Source organism: Onychomys torridus, chromosome 2, assembly GCF_903995425.1.
Source record: "Onychomys torridus chromosome 2, mOncTor1.1, whole genome shotgun sequence".
NCBI lineage: Eukaryota > Metazoa > Chordata > Mammalia > Rodentia > Cricetidae > Onychomys > Onychomys torridus.
The window spans coordinates 146,844,016-146,860,928 of record NC_050444.1 but is presented as its reverse complement, the minus strand read 5'-3'; the positions used below and the strand labels follow the sequence as shown (position 1 = coordinate 146,860,928).

General features: G+C 43.6%; 1 non-coding gene across 1 annotated transcript; it reads left to right on the top strand.

Annotated features, from left to right (window-relative positions):
- The first annotated feature begins 8,170 nt into the window (after positions 1-8,170).
- Positions 8,171-8,277, top strand: LOC118578912. The gene has a single exon (XR_004944303.1). It is a non-coding gene; the product is annotated as a U6 spliceosomal RNA (small nuclear RNA).
- The last annotated feature ends 8,636 nt before the right edge of the window (positions 8,278-16,913 follow it).

Here is a 16,913-nt window from a genome sequence, read left to right as displayed (position 1 = left end):
GCTCTAGGACTTCTCTAAGGTAACCCAGGTAAACATCAAACTCGTGTTCTTCCTACCCCAGCCTTCTGAGTGTTCATATTGCAGGAGAAACCTTGATGCAAGAACCCTGTGGTTTGCACACACAATCACAGAGACAATGGACAGGCTAGGAAGAAGACCCTCGCACTGATGAGATTGCTGCTACCAGGGAGTCACTGAACCTAATACCTCTAAATAAGCGTTATCTTGTTAAAGATCATCCATGAAAATGTACTGTCCAGTGGGAGTGCTTACCTAGCTTGCAGAGGACTCTTGGTTCAATCCTGGCATCATAATAATATAAAGTGTCTTGGTGAGGGTTTCTATTGCTATGAAGAGACGGTGACCATGGCAACTCTTTATAAAACATTTAATTGAGGCTGGCTTACAGTTTCAGAAGGTTAGTCCATTATTGCCATGGCGAAAAGCATGGCAGTGTGCAGGCAGACATGGTGCTGAAGAGGGAGCTGAGAGTTCTCCATCTCGATCTGCAGACAGCAGAAAGAGACTATGGGCCACACTGAGTAGTTTGAGCAGAGGGGACCTCAAAGCCCCCCTCCATGGTGACATACTTCCTCCAATAAAGCCACACCTCCTAATAGTGCCACTGTCTGTGGGTCAGACATTCAAACACAGGAGTTATGGGAGTCATATCTACTCAGACCACCACATAAACTGCAGTATTTGAAAAAACAAATTGCTCTTGACTCAGAAGAAATGTCTGCAGACCTTTCCTGGGGGCCCTGTGTGCTAGCTCTCCCCGACTTAGGTCACATCTGCTCCCCAAACACTCGATCAAACTCTTGAATCCTTTCATTAAAGGTGCTGGGAATTTTATGAAATGACTCTAGCTGTGGCCACCCCGTGATAACTAACGCACATGCCAACAGACGATCCGGTCAACCACTGTGCTGCGCATCACAGTGTGCAGATGTAAGTCATGTTTGTTTCTGTCTCCCAATTTGTCCATGGATAGATCAAGTGGATAGTGTCATATTAGTGTATGACGATTGCGAAGACTAAAGGAGGCTGAGGCAGGAGGATTTCCATGGGTTTGAAGCCAGTCTAGTTGACACAGTTAATACACTGTATCAAAAAAACAAACAAACAACAACAACAAAAACGTGGGAGCAAAGAGGGCTAGAGAGGCTGCTCGGTAGTTAAGAGTGAGTGCTACTCTTGCAAAGGACCCTAGTTTGATTCCCAGCACCCACATCAGGTGGCTCACGGCTGTCTGTAATTTCAACCCTCTTCTGGAAGGGTCCAGAAGAGCATGTGCCATAGCCGCCAGAGCCGCCAGAGCTGCCAGAGCCGCAAGAGGAAGTCAGAGGACAACTTTCTAGAGTCGACTTTCACACTTGCACATACCGGATCTCTCTCTCTCTCTCTCTCTCTCTCTCTCTCTCTCTCTCGCTCTCTCTCTCTCTCTCTCTCTCTCACACACACACACACACACACACACACACACACACTCACTGTCAATTTTTAAAAGTACTAGTCAGGTATTTTGTAGGATGCCCTCGAATTTTTTTTTTTTTAACCTGACATTTTCCTTCTAACTTGAGTCATAGTCTGGAAAGAATGCCACAGAAATGCAGGTAACTTTCTCATCACACTGGGCCACAGGCCACACCATACCTGTGCCTTATCACAGCAATATTACATTGTCACGTGTCAATATGGAGAGCCCTCATTTCTCCAATATAAAGATAATAATTTCCCCCTTTCCATACACTAGCCAATGGAAGCAGTATCTAGCGACTTTCGACTTTCGTTTTTATTTCCCTGATCACCAGTGACCATTTTGCTGTAGGGTGGGCGTGTCTCTCACAGGATTTCTTTAGTCTTTTGCCTATCTTGCAACTCATTTGCTTCCCTTTGGTTTCTACTGAGCTCTAGGTGCAATTTACATATTAGTCACAATTCTCTTCTCTTAGATAACCATTTTGAATTTCAATGTACTCATGTCCTGTGCCATGAATTATATGTTTACATGTTTGTTTTATTGTTATTATTTATTTGTTTATTTATTTAGTGTGTGTATGTGTGCCTGTGCATGTATGTGTGTGGGTGCATACATGGATCAGAAGACAACTATTAGGATTCATCTCTCCCTGCCTACCATACATGTGGTGGTATTGTGTTCCCCCAAAATATTGTGCACCCTAATAAACTTATCTGGGGTCAGAGAAAAGGACAGCCACTAGATACAGAGGCTAGAAAATGGTGGCACTTACGCCTTAAATCCTAGCATTCCAGAGGCAGAAATCCCTCTGGATCTGTGAGTTCAAGGTCACATTGGAAACAGCCAGGCACGGTGACTCACTAGCCTTTAATCTCAGGGAGTGATGGCAGAAAACAGAAAGATATACAAGGCATGAAGACTAGAAACTAGAAGCATTTGGCTGGTTAAGCTTTTAGGCTTTGAGCAGCACAGTTCAGCTGAGATCCATTTGGATAAGGACACAGAGGCTCCCAGTCTGAGGAAACAGGATCAGCTGAGGAGAGGAAGCTGTGGCTTGTTCTGTTTCTCTGATCTTCCAGCGGTCACCCCAATAACTGGCCTCAGGTTTGATTTTATTAATAAGAACTTTTAAGATTCATGCTACACATATGAGTTCTGAAAAAGGAAAGCAGGTCATCAGGCTTGCTGGCAAGTGCATTTACCCGGGAACTATACTCCTAGCTTCCTATATAAATTTTAAAGTTTAAATTAGTTACACATGGGATGGCTCAGCAGTTAAGAGTACTGACTGCCCTTACAGAGGACCCAGGTTCAATTCCCAGCACCCACATAGCAGCTCACAACTTTCTATAACAGTTCCAGGGGATCCAACATCTTCATACACATATACATTCAGACTAAACACCAATGCTCATAAAATAAAAATGAATAAAATTTAAAGAAATGAGTTACATTTGTACATCATTTCCTTTATTCTTTTCCTCCATTTATTTGTCTCCTTTGTTCATTGTGTTTTTGAAAATACCTTTTGAAACCAGGCTGCGGTGGGTGGCGCACACCTTTAATCTCAGCACTCAAGAGGCAGAGACAGGTGGATCTCTATGAGTTCAAGGCCAGCCTGGGCTACAGAGCAAGATCCAGGACAGGCGCCAAAACTACACAGAAAAATCCTGTCTGGAAAAATTAACAACAGAAAGAAAGAAAGAGAGAGAGAGAGAGGGAGGGAGGAAGGAAGGAAGGAAGGAAGGAAGGACCTTTTGAACACCCGGCCATGACTTGCTCATCCCCCAATGACAACCAGTTCTCATGACATTTATCTACATTTCCTGTTTGCCTTAAATGTCAATGTTCCTCTTCCCTTTGTTTCCAGGCAAGTGTCTAAATGTCTTTAATGCCATAAACCAGAGGAAACCTTCCCTGTGGAGCTCTCCCTACGCTTCCAGGTACACTGGTCACTTCCTCTTTCCATCCTGCTTGTACACCTAGTCTCTAGTAAAGCACATTTTGTTCTCTGTTGTTCCCCTTGGCTTCACTGCTTACTCATCTGTCTCACTATGACTTAAGAGGGACCCCAGGTAAAGGCAGGCATGGTGACACACGCCTGCAATCCCATTTGCTTGAGAAGCTGATGCAAAAGGATTGCTGGGGGTTGAACCCAGCCTGATCTATTCAGTAACTTCCAGGCCAGCCTGGCTACAGAGTGAGACCCAGCCTTAAAGGACAACCACAAAAGAGCATGGAGCAGGATGTAGTTGACATTTATTGGTTGAATGGATAGGTGATGGGAGGAAGCCATAGCCTGAATCCGTGGTCTTCACATTTTCTTTTGCTTCTACGATCCTGAACAGTTTTTAAAAACTCTGTACTCCGCTCTCATGCCTGTGAGATTCCAAGAGAAAGCAGAGGACTTGGTCCAAGTAAGACAGTTCGCACAGGAGGTACACAGAGAGAGACTGGTTTGGTTGTGTGGTCAGGGTGGAGGGAAATCACAAGAGGCCTTCAGGAAGCTGGGGATGGCAGCACCTAAGCTGTTGCCACCCTCTGCCTACAGGTACAATTTGTCTGCCTTAAAGAGGGCACTAACTTCCTGTCAGCTGACAAGACCAGCCTGCAGAGGCTTCACAGGGCATGAACCAGAGGGACAGCTCCTGACCTCAGTGTCTCCCCTTTCTGCATTCTCTGCCAGGACTTCCCACTGGCCAAGCCCAAGTCAAAGCCAAATGGCACGGGAGCCATTGATATCTTCCATCTAAGCCAGCCAGCCAGCCAGGGGACAGGCAGGGGAAAGTAGAGTACAGAACACAAACAAGCTGGGGTTGTAGAGGTAGGTGACCTACCATGTTCAGTTTCTGGTACGTTGTGTGTTTATGTGTGCATGTATGGTCATGGAATTTTGTGAGTTCAGAGGCTAATTACTTTGTCTTGGGCTAGTGTTAACCATTCCTCACCTCACTCTCTATGAACTAACACCTTGAGATAATAAATGAAAATCTCTTGAAAGCTATTAATTTAGCTGGGTGGTGGTGGCTGATCCCTTTAATCCCAGCACTCAAGAGGCAGAGGCAAGTGGATCTCTCTGAGTTCAAGGCCAGCCTGATCTACAGAGCAGTTTCAGGACAGCCAGAGCTACACAGAGAACCCCTGTCTCGAATGAACAGACAGACAAACAAACAAATAAAGAAACTACGGAATGAAATAACGGCACCTGAAGGACAGGTAAACTCTTGTCCCCAGGAACCGGAGGGAAGAATGATGAGCACGCCCAGGAGAGAAGGTAGCTGAAGTTCTTCTGGTTCACCTGGGCCCTGCAACCCCTCAGCTACAAGAGAATCATAAGATAATTTAGTAGCAGGCATGATGGTATGAGTTGATATTACCAGCATTAAAGTAGCCAGGTGGTGGTGGCTCATGTCTTTAATTCCAACTCTTGAGAGGCAGGGGAATTTCTGAGTTCAAGGCCAGCCAGGTCTACAAAGTGAGTTCCAGGGCAGTACACAGAGAAACCCTGTCTTGAAAACAAACGAACAAAGAAAGAGGCTCACCAATTTGAGGCCAGCCTGGGCTACATAGTAAGAACCCATCTCAAAGAGGCAATCAAACAAACAAACATCTTTTGGTGTTTGTTGTTGTGTTTAGCTTGAGAACTATTTCATTTAGAAGAAAAACAACAAGGTAGGCAAACTGGAAACCTCAGCAGCTGCCAGGAGAAGGGAGTTGGAGAAGAGGAAGCCAGCAAGGTTTAGCAGCCACAGGGCTGAAGGATGGTGTGGCAGAGCTTCCGAGAAAGTGAGGAAGGATAGCATGCCTGGGCTATAGTCAGTGTCAAATGGAGGCAGGAAAAAGATGAAGCCGAGAAGGAGAAGAGTTTTGTTTTCCTGAGTCCAGAAGATTCAACACAGCTATGGGGTAGCTTTGGAAACAACTGCCAAAAAAGAATTTAAAATCAAAAGACTGAAGGACAAAGTGAACCTTCAGGCAAAGACAACTTCCTTCACAGGTGGCTCAGCCTTTTCCCAGCAGGGTGGAGTCCCTGAGTCATTGTCTTCCAGTCAAAGAAAGGATGTTGAGGTGGCTTTGCTCCAGGACTGCTTAGCCTCAATTGTCAGCTTGAACCGGGGCTCTCAGGACTGTCAGGTGAGTGGGTGCTCTTTTTGGTACACTTGTTTGACCGCGCTCTGAGCCCAAATATATCAGTCACATGACAAGATCACAGAGTTGTGGGGCTAACCCTGTGTACAGAATATACCTGTTTGCTTTCTTAAAAAACAAAACAGGGCTGAAGAGAAGGCTCAGTGGTTATGAGTATGTATTGCTATCCCAGATGACCTGAGTTCAATTTCCAGCACCCATGTCAGGTGGTTCACTACTGCCTGGAGACCTTTGGCCCCCTCAGGCACCCACACTCACGTAAACAAACACTAATACACATGATTAAAAAATGAATAAATCTAGCCTGGTGGTGGTGGTGGCGAGGGGTGGGGGGACGTGCACACCTTTAATCCCAGCACTCGAAGGCAGATCACTGGAGTTTGAGGCCAGCCTGGGCTACAGAATAAGTTCCAGGGCAGCTGGGCCTACACAGAGAAACCCTGTCTTGAAAATCAAAATAAAATAAAATTAACCTAAAAAAAACCCAAACAAACAGAAAACCAAACAAACAAACAACAACAAAACTGAGAAAAGTTTCCTTTAGGACTCAATCAAGTAGGAAGGTGTTATCTCCAGGTTCAGCCTTGCCTCCTGCAGGAATCTCGAAACTTCCTCAGGGAATAGAGAAGCAGGCTCAGATTCTATATGGACTGCTCTCTAGTCCCTCTCACTACCTGTAAGTCCTCCAGCAAATTGAGTTTATAAGAATAAACAGGGCCGGGCACTGGTGGCAGTGGTGGCACACACCATTAATCCCAGCACACAAAAGACAGAGGCAGGTGAATCTCTGTGAGTTCGAGGCCAGTCTGGTCTACAAAGTGAGTTCCAGGACAGGCTCCAAAAGCTACACAGAGAAACCCTGTCTTAAAAAAAAAAAACAAAAAACAAAAAAAAACTGGGCTGGAGAGATGGCTCAGAGGTTAAGAGCACCGACTGCTCTTCCAGAGGTCCTGAGTTCAATCCCAGCACCCACATGGTGGCTCACAACCATCTGTAATGAGATCTGGTGGCCTCTTCTGTGTACATAATAAATAAATCTTCGGAAAAAACAAAAACAAAAAACAACAACAAAAAGAATAAACAGAAGCCAGACAGTGGTGGCCCACACACCTTTAGTCCCAGCACTGAGGAAGCATCATTAAAACAAATGTTCCACAACATAAACAAATGTAACACATCTTAAAATAATATTCCGACATTTATTAGTGGACAGAGGTCAGTAAGTTGTCAGAGAACTAGACCGAAGGGTGATGCAACCTTTAGTCCCAGCACTTGGGGCAATGGTGAGATGGATTTCGGTGAGTTTAAGGATAGCCTGGTTTCAGGACATCAAGGGATACATAGAGAGAGCCTGTCTCAAAAGCAAGACAAGAAAGTCAGAGGATACAAATATACTGACAACCTGGTGAGGTATTCAGACTTCATTTCCCACTGTGAGGGGTCAGGAAAGTTGTCATGGGTCAGGTGATGTGGGGAACTGTTTTTTGTTTGTTTGTTTTTTTTCAGTTGGGTAGGAACTTTATATTGCTCAATCTATCTGTTTTGGTGAGTGTGTGTGTTTGTGTGTGTGTGTGTGTGTGTGTGTGTGTGTGTGTGTGTTGCACGTGTGTGTAGAGGCCAGACAGAGAACAATGATGGTAGCAGTTCCTTAGTTTCACTCTACCTTATAAGGTATGAGGAGATAGGAACTGAGGCTTTTTAGGCTGCAGCCCTTTCTGCTGGAGCTCCTTCAGGCTGAGGAGTTGATGAGGTAAGAGGTGGTGGATGTGGCTTGCTCTGCTTCTTTGATCTTTCAGTATTTAAAAAATGGCTTCAGGTCTTTTATTATAAGACCTTTTAAGATTTCATGTTACATCTGGATCCCAACGTGGGGCACAAATTCACAAAAAGCTGCTTGTCTGTGACTTTGCAGCTGGGTCAAGCCCAGACTCAGGCTCCAAAAAACTTCAGAATTAGCTGCTTTTGAACATTCCCCCATGCAGAAAGCTAGCTTTTTGGCTTCCTTCCTCTCTTGGTGGGTTATGGCTTTCCTTGTGCCCCCTCCTCAGGCTGCTGCCACACCATCATCTGAATCGTCATTGTCAATAGATTTGGTGAGTCAATTAAGATTTCTTTCTTTCTTTTTTTTTTTTTTTTTAAGATTTATTTATTTAGGATGCAGACAGAAGACGGCACCAGATCTCATTACAGATGGTTGTGAGCCACCATGTGGTTGCTGGGAATTGAACTCAAGACCTCTGGAAGAACAGTCAGTGCACCTAACCTCTGAGCCATCTCTCCAGCCCCAATTAAGATTTCTTAAAGGGAAGAATTAGTTAAAAGAAAAAATTTTCCCCACATTAAAAAATGGGAAACATTTTTATAATGGAAGGCATTTGGTCTCTGTTTGACTATGCATTAAATGGTCTAAAAACAGAACAATTAAATGAGAGGATAATTAATGTCGATGGGATAGATGTAATGTCAATTATAAATATTATTTGTTTGATCATTTTTGTTTTATTATTTAAAAAGTTGGTTAATATAATTGCCAAGATAGTGCTCGCTTCGACAGCACATACACTAAAATTGGAACGATACAGAGAAGATTAGCATGGCCCCTGCGCAAGGATGACACGCAAATTTGTGAAGCGTTCCATATTTAAAAAAAAAAAAATATATATATATATATATATATATATATATATATATATATATATATATATATATAATTGCCAAGATAAAAGTTTTAGAAAAACTTGTTAAAACAGATCATGGGGAAATTCAGATCCAGACAGAGGAATTTAAAGGTGAATCAATCTCAGCATTGCGTTATTAGGTTACAGCCTAAGACTTTCAAACAACCAACCTTAATCTATTCAGTAACCTTCCAGGAACTGCCCAGTGATAGATCTCCTCAAAGCTGTGTCAGAGCTGACTGGACTCCTGTGCACATGTTAAATTTGAGGAGATTCAAAGAAGCAATAGTCTCGTATGGCATGCACTCATCTTTCCTGAAGCGGATGTTTAACTCAAGATCAACTTGTAATAGAATTACCCCTCAAGACTGGAAAGATTTGGTTACAGCAGTCTTAGAGGCTGGTCCCCAATTACAATGGGGGATTTAAAAGATGAGGCTAAGACCATTGAACAATGAGGTAGGGCTAGAGGTATGGAAATTTCCCAAGATCAACTTGCAGCCTTGAATGCTTGGGACAGAATTGAAGAAGTAGGAAAGAAAATTGAGTCACCTTCACTGATTTTTTTTTTCCACAAAGACTGATTTCAGCAGTAAATAGAACAATACCAAATTCAGAAGCTAGACAGATAATAATTGAATCTCTGGCTTTTGAAAATGCTAATGCACAATGCAAAAGGGTATTTAGGCCATTAAAGGCAAGATCAGAACTCTTGGAGAAATGGATCCAAGATACATTTAGTATTGAATCTCATGACTATGATGATGCTTGGATAGAAGAGGTGATTTCCAGGGGTTTGAAGAAAAATAGTCATGTCAAGTGTTTCAATTGTGGTAAACAAGGTTACCTAAAAATGGACTGTAAACAAGGCATTCTTAGAAACAATGTTTTTGCTAAGAATAATCCCAACAGAACACCCCTCCCTTCTGGATTATGCAGAAGGTGTGGCAAAGGCAGACATTGGACTAATGAATGTAGATCAACAAGGGACAGACAAGAAAACCCTTTGCCATTGGGAAACTCCCTGAGGGGCCTCTCATGGGCCCCCATATCAAATTTGGTTTAATCCTTTCCTGTCGCCATAGGAGAAACTCTTTCTCAGAGCAATTAAAGAACCTAATGCCTATTGTAAAAACCATACTGCTTTGGATAATAGAACACCTTTAGAAAATAAAACAAAAGTTTAAGGAGAAACCATAAGTCAAAATTGATAAGGATTAGATTTGGAAACTCCCCAAGGTTAGGGTTGGGGAAGGGTTTTATTTTTATCTTTCAGGAGAATGTAGGCATCCAGGAGAAAAACACTGGACAAATGAGACATCTGAAGAAAAAGGACAAATCATTCAGAAAAAAATGTCCCACAAAAAAGATTTTCTTCAGTGAGCCATGACCGCGTCTAATATCGACTTTTAAGTCTTTGAAGAGATGATGGGAGGTTGGGCTTAAGAGATGGCTCAGAGGTTAAGAACACTGGCTGCTCTTCCAGAGGTCCTGAGTTCAATTCCCAGCAACCACATGGTGGCTCACAACCATCAGTAATGAGATCTGGCTCCCTCTTCTGGCTTGCAGGGGTACATGCAGACAGAACACTGTATACATAATAAATAAATCTTAAAAAAAAAAAAAAGAAGAAGAAGATGGTAAGAGGCAGAGCCCATTAGATCTCTGTGAGTTCGAGGCCAGCCTGGTCTACAGAGTGAGTAAGATCCAGGACAGGCACCAAAACTATATAGAGAAACACTGTCTCAAAAAAAAAAAAAAAAAAGCAACTACTAGTTTTAAATATTTACATTGGATTGGATTTTTGCATGTTCTATATACATATTTTGTATATTGATACAAAGTTGAGATTAATTTTGTTAGAAAATACTGTACATACACTTTTAATCTTGTTCAAGATTATACCTTAACAACTCACTTAACAATGTAATGAAACTTTCTAGTCCTTGCAAGTTATTATTACCAACTATTTAGGATATAAAGAAATGCAGGTTACTTGTTAGTCACCCGTATGTTTTCAAGGTCAAACAGATATATTTTAAATAGATGAGTCATCTTCAAATACTTCAGAGATCTACAGAATAAGGCATTTAAGATATTTTAATGTCATAAATTATTTTTCCTATGACAGTGAGACATGTGCTGTTGGCAGCAGTAATCTACTCCAGAGAAGACGATGGGCACTGAAGAAACTCCATATGGAGTTTACTTTCTCTGTGGCAAAAGTTAGTCAGTGGGCAAGAAAGTGCCCTTGCCTGGACTGCTGACAACAGGACAAGAAAGGACTGCTGAACATTGCCAAGACAAGGTAGGAAGGCCCTTTAGAAAATCCTGCTTCACAGATGAGTCTATCACACATGCTAGGCCTGTAGGCCAAAGATGGGTACCCCAACATTGCAGAGGAAGCTTGGGTGACCGTTCAGGCAGCCAGATGTTTCTATCACTTCTCACATTTTTTGTAAGTCTCTTGCCTGCACTTCCTGTTTGCTTAGGGAATATTATTCCTTCTTGGGTCTCTGAGGTAGTTGAAGATTAGATAGTTATGGTTTTCCTTGCTAACAAATTCAGAAAAGAAACTCACTGAAGAGGTGTAAAGTGTATAAGTTTGGAAAACATCAAAAGATAGTTTTGAGTTGGTAGTACAAGTTAGAATAGAAAGTAAATTAGGTACAACATTTTGGACTCGCCAAAATGGGATAAATAATGGAATATTTTCTCTGAATCTGTCTAATGTTTATAACTGAACATTGTTAATCTAATTCTTGACTGTATATATTATATATACTTATTGTACTTATTGCATATAGTTTTTCTTATATTATTATAACCTTTTATTATTTTAGATAAAAAAGGGGAAATATGGTGATATATTGTATACCCTAATAAAATTTGACTGAAGATCAGAGAACAAAACAAGCCACTAGATTAATCAGAGACCAGACAGTGGTGGCACACACCTTTAATCCAAATACTTGGGAGTCACATGCCTTTAATCCCAACACTAAAAAGGAAGTGATATGGTGGGCAGAGAAAGGTAAACAAGAGTGAGGAGAAAGGAACTGAGGCTTTTTCTGGCTTGAAGCCCTTTCGGCTGGAGCTCCTTCAGGCTGAAGAGCTGATGAGGTAAGAGGTGGTGGCTGTGGCTTGTTCTGTTTCTTTGATCTTTCAGCATTTACCCCAATATCTGGCTCTGGATTTTTTTTAATCAACAAGACCATTAGCAATTCATGACACCATTTTAAGAGTTGTGTTATATACCTTGTTTTATTATTATGTGTATGTTTATGTATGAATACTCACAAATGTGTGTATATGTATGTGAAGTTCTGGTTCCAACTGGTCTAGTTAGATGACTTGCCTCAGAGATCCCTGTCTCTTCCTCCCCAGTGCTAGCATTCCAGACGTGCAGCAGTACCTGGATATGTGACATGGGTACTGGGGATTGAATTCAGGGCCTTGTGTTTGAACAGCAAGCACTTCACCAACAGAGATGTCTCCCCAGCCCCTCATTTTTGTTTGTTTGTTTGTTTAAAACAGGTTCTCATATAGCCCAGGCTGATCTTGAACTCACTGTGTAGTTGAGGGTATCCTTGAACTCCCAATCCTCCCCACTGTACTTCCAAGTGCTGGGGTTACAGGCATGTTGACTTTGTTTCTGTTTGTTTATTTATTTGGTTTTTTGAGACAGGTTTCTGTTTTTTTTTTTTTCTTTTCTTTTTTTAGTGTGTGTGTGTGGTGGTGGTGTGTGTGTGTGTGTGTGTGTGTGTGTGTGTGTGTGTGGTGGAGGTGTGTGTGTGGTGGTGGTGTGTGTGTGTGGTGGTGGTGGTGGTGTTTGTGTGTATGTGTGTGGTGGTGTGTGTGTGATGGTGGTGTGTGTGTTGTGTGTGTATGTGTGGTGGTGGTGTGTGTGTGTGGTGGTGGTGTTTGTGTGTATGTGTGTGGTGGTGTGGGTGTGGGTTTGGTGTGTGTGTATGTGTGGTGGTGTGTGTGTGTGTGTGTGTGGTGGTGTGTGTGTGTGTGTGTGTGTGGTGGTATATGTGTGTGTTGTGTGTGTATGTGTGGTGGTGTGTGTGGTGGTGTTTGTGTGGTGGTATATGTGTGTGCTGTGTGTGTATGTGTGGTGGTGGTGTGTGTGTGGTGGTGTGTGTATGTGTGTGTGTGGTGGTGTGTGTGTGTGTGTGTGTGTGTGGTGGTGTGTGTGTTGTGTGTGTATGTGTGGTGGTGGTGGTGTGTGTGTATGTGTGGTGATGGTGTGTGTGTGTGTGGTGGTGGTGTGTGTGTGTGTTGTGTGTGTATGTGTGGTGGTGGTGGTGTGTGTGTGTGTGGTGGTGGTGTGTGTGTGTGTGGTGGTGGTGTGTGTGTGTGTTGTGTGTGTATGTGTGGTGATGGTGTGTGTGTGTGTATGTGTGTGGTGTGTGTGTGTGTGTTGTGTGTGTGTGTGTGGTGGTGGTGTGTGTGTGTGTGTTGTGTGTTGTGTGTGTAATGTGTGTGTGGGTGTGTGTGTGTGGTGTGTGTGTATGTGGTGGTGGTGTGTGTGTGTGTGTTGGTGTGTGTGTGTGTCGGCACTGGTTAGATGATAACTTAGAAAACTTGGTTGTCAGGCTTGGTGTTGGTAACCTGTCTTTTTTTTTTTTTTTTTCTAAGATTGATTGATTGATTGATTTATTATGTACACAGAAGAGGGCGCCAGATCTCATTAGAGATGGTTGTGAGCCACCATGTGGGTGCTGGGAATTGAACTCAGGACCTCTGGAAGAGCAGTGGGCGCTCTTAACCTCTGAGCCATCTCTCCAGCCCGAGACAGGTTTCTCTGTGTAGCCCTGGCTGTCCTGAAACTTGATCTGTAGACCAGGCTGGCCTCAAACTCACAGAGATCTGCCTGTCTCTGCCTCCCGAGTGTTGGGATTAAAGGCATGTGCCACCATTCCCTTGTTTTTATTTATTTATTTATTTGTTTGTTTGTTTTTGTTTTTCGAGACAGGGTTTCTCTGTGTAGCTTTTCTCACTTTGTAGACCAGGCTGGCCTCGAACTCACAAAGATCCTCCTGCCTCTGCCTCGAGTGCTGGGATTAAAGGAGTGCACCACCACAGCCCGGCTGTTTTTATTTTTTAAAACAGTGTCTTGCTCTTACAGCCCAAGTTAGCTTGGAACTGAAGGGCAATACTTATGTCTCAGATAGGATTACATGTTCAAATCACTACCAAGCCCCAATAGTTGTTAATGAGATATTTTATTCTCTCTCTCTGTCTCTATCTCTTTCTTGGTCTTCTGTATCTCAGTTTGGCCTGAGCTGAATAGCTGAGGGTGACCTTGAACTTGGTGAGCCCCCTATTTCCCCTTCCTGATTGCTGTGCTCATAGGCATGTGCCTCACACTCAATTTTATGTGGTGCTGGGGAATCAAACCCAAGGCAAGGGCACAGCAGACAAGCGTGGTACCAACCGAACCCCCCCCCCATGCTTTTCTTATACTAAATCTCCATGCGCACCATTACTTATGTGCTTGGTAGTCCTGCGGCTGATGACTGGAGCACAGACATAGAGAAAGCCCACTGCATCCTCAGACCCTTCTGGTCCTTAGGTAGTTTTACCCCAGAGGGCAGAATAATGCTGGCCTGGCTTCTTTAAGTGTTACTGCATCTTCTGACTTGTTTACCACAGACATGTCTTAATATATAATCAGGATAAGAATAAGTATTAGGTGCTATGGGCATGTGGTGCTCTTAGAAGGGGCCCGGTCCTGGTTTCAGGTTAGGGGAGGGTTTCAGTAGGAAGATACAAAGGACTGAGCATAATTAATGCTAAAAACAGATCTGGTTGTGTTTAGTTTATAATTATTCTTTAAACGGTACTTACACACTTAATGTCTATATGAAATATATTACACAATTTTAAAAACACAGATCTAAAGCTGGGTGTGGTGGCACACACCTGTAATCCCAGAGGTCAGTCAGGAGGCACCAGGATCATCATCATCAGTTCAAGGTCAGCCCTGGTTACGGAGTGATATCTGTCTCAACACAATGTTTTTTAAAATAATGAAAATTAAAAAATAAAACTAAAAATAACAGTGCCAGTTGTGTCCCCGGTGGCCACAGCAAGGAGCAGCACTCAGGCCCCGGCTTCTAGACACTGCGCTCCCCAATGAAAGGAAACAGGAATCTCTGGAGAAAGGACAGGAAAAATGAGAGACAAACCCAGAGTACCCTGTAATGCCAGAGAGCCAGGAAGGTCTTAAAAAGTAAAAGGAAGACTAAACAAAAACAAGTGACCCCCCCCAAGCCCCACCAAAGCACAAAACAACAACAAAACAAAACAAAACTAACCCCTGAACAAAAACATCCCCAAAGAAAGCTGGAACCATTTGTACTGCAAAATCAATGAGTATGGATTGTAATCTAAACTATAGAATAACTCCCCATGAGTTCATACTGACATAAATAATTGAATAAATAAGTGAGGGAGAAGAATTCTAAATGTCCATATCCCTTCCAGGAGATAGAACTTAAAAACCCACTCTTTAGAGGGTGGGGTGGAGTTTGTAAATTAGAGGAATACAGTAAGGAGCTGCCAGGCACAGGGGTACACGCCTGTGACCCCAGGACTCGGGAGGTGGAAGCAAGAGGAACAGTTCAAGGCCATCCTAGGTTACATGGAGTAAAGCTTGTGGAACATAGACGAAACCCCCACCTAAAAAACAAACAAACAAACAAACAACAACAACAAAAAACAATCAACCACCAACCAAACAAAAAACCCACAGAAGGATGTGCTATAGAAAGGGCGGGGCGGGGCAAGAAGATAGTGGGGGAGGCGAGAGGGAATGGACATGTTTAGAAGTCACCACAATGCAGAGACCTGGCAAGTAGCACTATGTGAGCAAGGCTAACCATCACCCATGACAGCGGTGGGCAGCATGTGCTCCTAACAAGATGTGAAGAGCAGAGCACTTCCCACCACTACCTCAGGGAGGCAGAGGCAGGAGGATTGCTTGGACCAGACCGGTGTTCATCGTGCCTGACTGGGATAGGTCATTCAAACACTTTAAAGTTACATGCTTTGAAGCTGGGAAAGAATAGTTGGAAATGAACCGATCTGTAAGGTTAAAGGCAGAGGAAACCTATCATTTGGGTTGAAAGTAGCCTGCTTGGGAAATCTGCCAGCTAACTTGAAATTCTCCCAGTTTCTTAGACTCCATTTAAATTTCCTTTTTCTTTTGTTGTTGTCCCGAGATTTGAACCCGCGGTTTTCAGCATGCAAGCAATTCATTTTGCCACGGAGCTTACTCTCCACCTGAGAGACACCCCAGCCCTGGCTGTGCACTTTTTATATAATTCCTTCAACGAGATTGCACTGCTGGAAGTGTGGGGGACGAGAGCAGCCTGCCTGGCTCAAACCAAAGGTTGGGTCTCCGGACTTTACCTTGTGGAACCACAGAAGTCTATGCAGCAAGGGTGTGGACGGATAACTCGGTGACTCAACCAGTGTCACACAATCCTACTTCCTGATGTCTTCAGCCAGCTCCTCCCCCCTACAATTCCCTTTCTGCTTGGACAGAAATTACATCACAAGCCCCGGTTGGGCGTGGCCAAACCCTCCAGTAAATCCTTGTATCCAGCGGGCCATAGGGGAGGATCTTAGATTGGAGGTCAGCCTTGGCTACATGGAGAGTTGGAGGACAGCATGAGCTACATCGAGACCCTGTCTTGAGAAAGCAAATCAATCCAACGTGGTGGTGAACGCCTGACTCATGATCCCAGCACTAAGGAGGCTGAGGCAGGAAGAATCAACACAAGTTCGAGGCCATCCTGGGCTACATAGTGAGTTCGAGGCCAGTCTGGGCTACAGAAGTGTAGCCTACTCAAAAAAACAAAAACAAAAACAAAAAACGAAAACAAAAAACAAAAAAACTAGGCCTCCCTCCCCCCCCAAAAAAACCCACCAAACCGAACAAGCAATTGGCTTGACTAGAGATTGGTTACCTCCAAGGCCCTTCCTCCAACCTCTACCTCAGCCTATAAAGACTTCTTTAAAGGCTCTTAGCCACACCCACTGAAGGAAGGGTGGAGTCACCTTTCAACCTTTCCTGGACCGGACTGAGATCCGTATGCTGGGAATAGCTGGGGTGGAGCCTTTTGTAAAATCATGCCAAGCCTTGCTCTCTCTCCCATTTGCTCACTAGCCCCTCCCACCCCAGTGAGAAGACTCCAATCCATTGGTGGGGAAAAGGGACTCTGGGGGCAGAAAAAGAGGGGTCTTCAAGACTGAGCCAACTTTTCGTGACATCAGGGGGATTTTCAGCTTCTCATCGACGGGGCCTTCACGGAGCCACAAATATGTCCAGGTCAGAAGCCCGGGTTGGGGTGAGGGGTGGGAGGTGGTAAGAAAAATGGAGCGGGTTTGATGCGTGAGAAGAGGTCTTGCTATATAGTTTCCTTACCAGTAATAGTAGCAGAGTTTATTCCCCGCTGAAAGCAGTTGTCTGTATCGGTAACTTTTATCCCTTTGTGGAAAAGCAAATGGTTAGCATTATGGAACATCGCGTTCGCTGGAACCTGCCACAACAGCATCTCTGTATTAGTGTTTTTGTTTTATTTATTCAT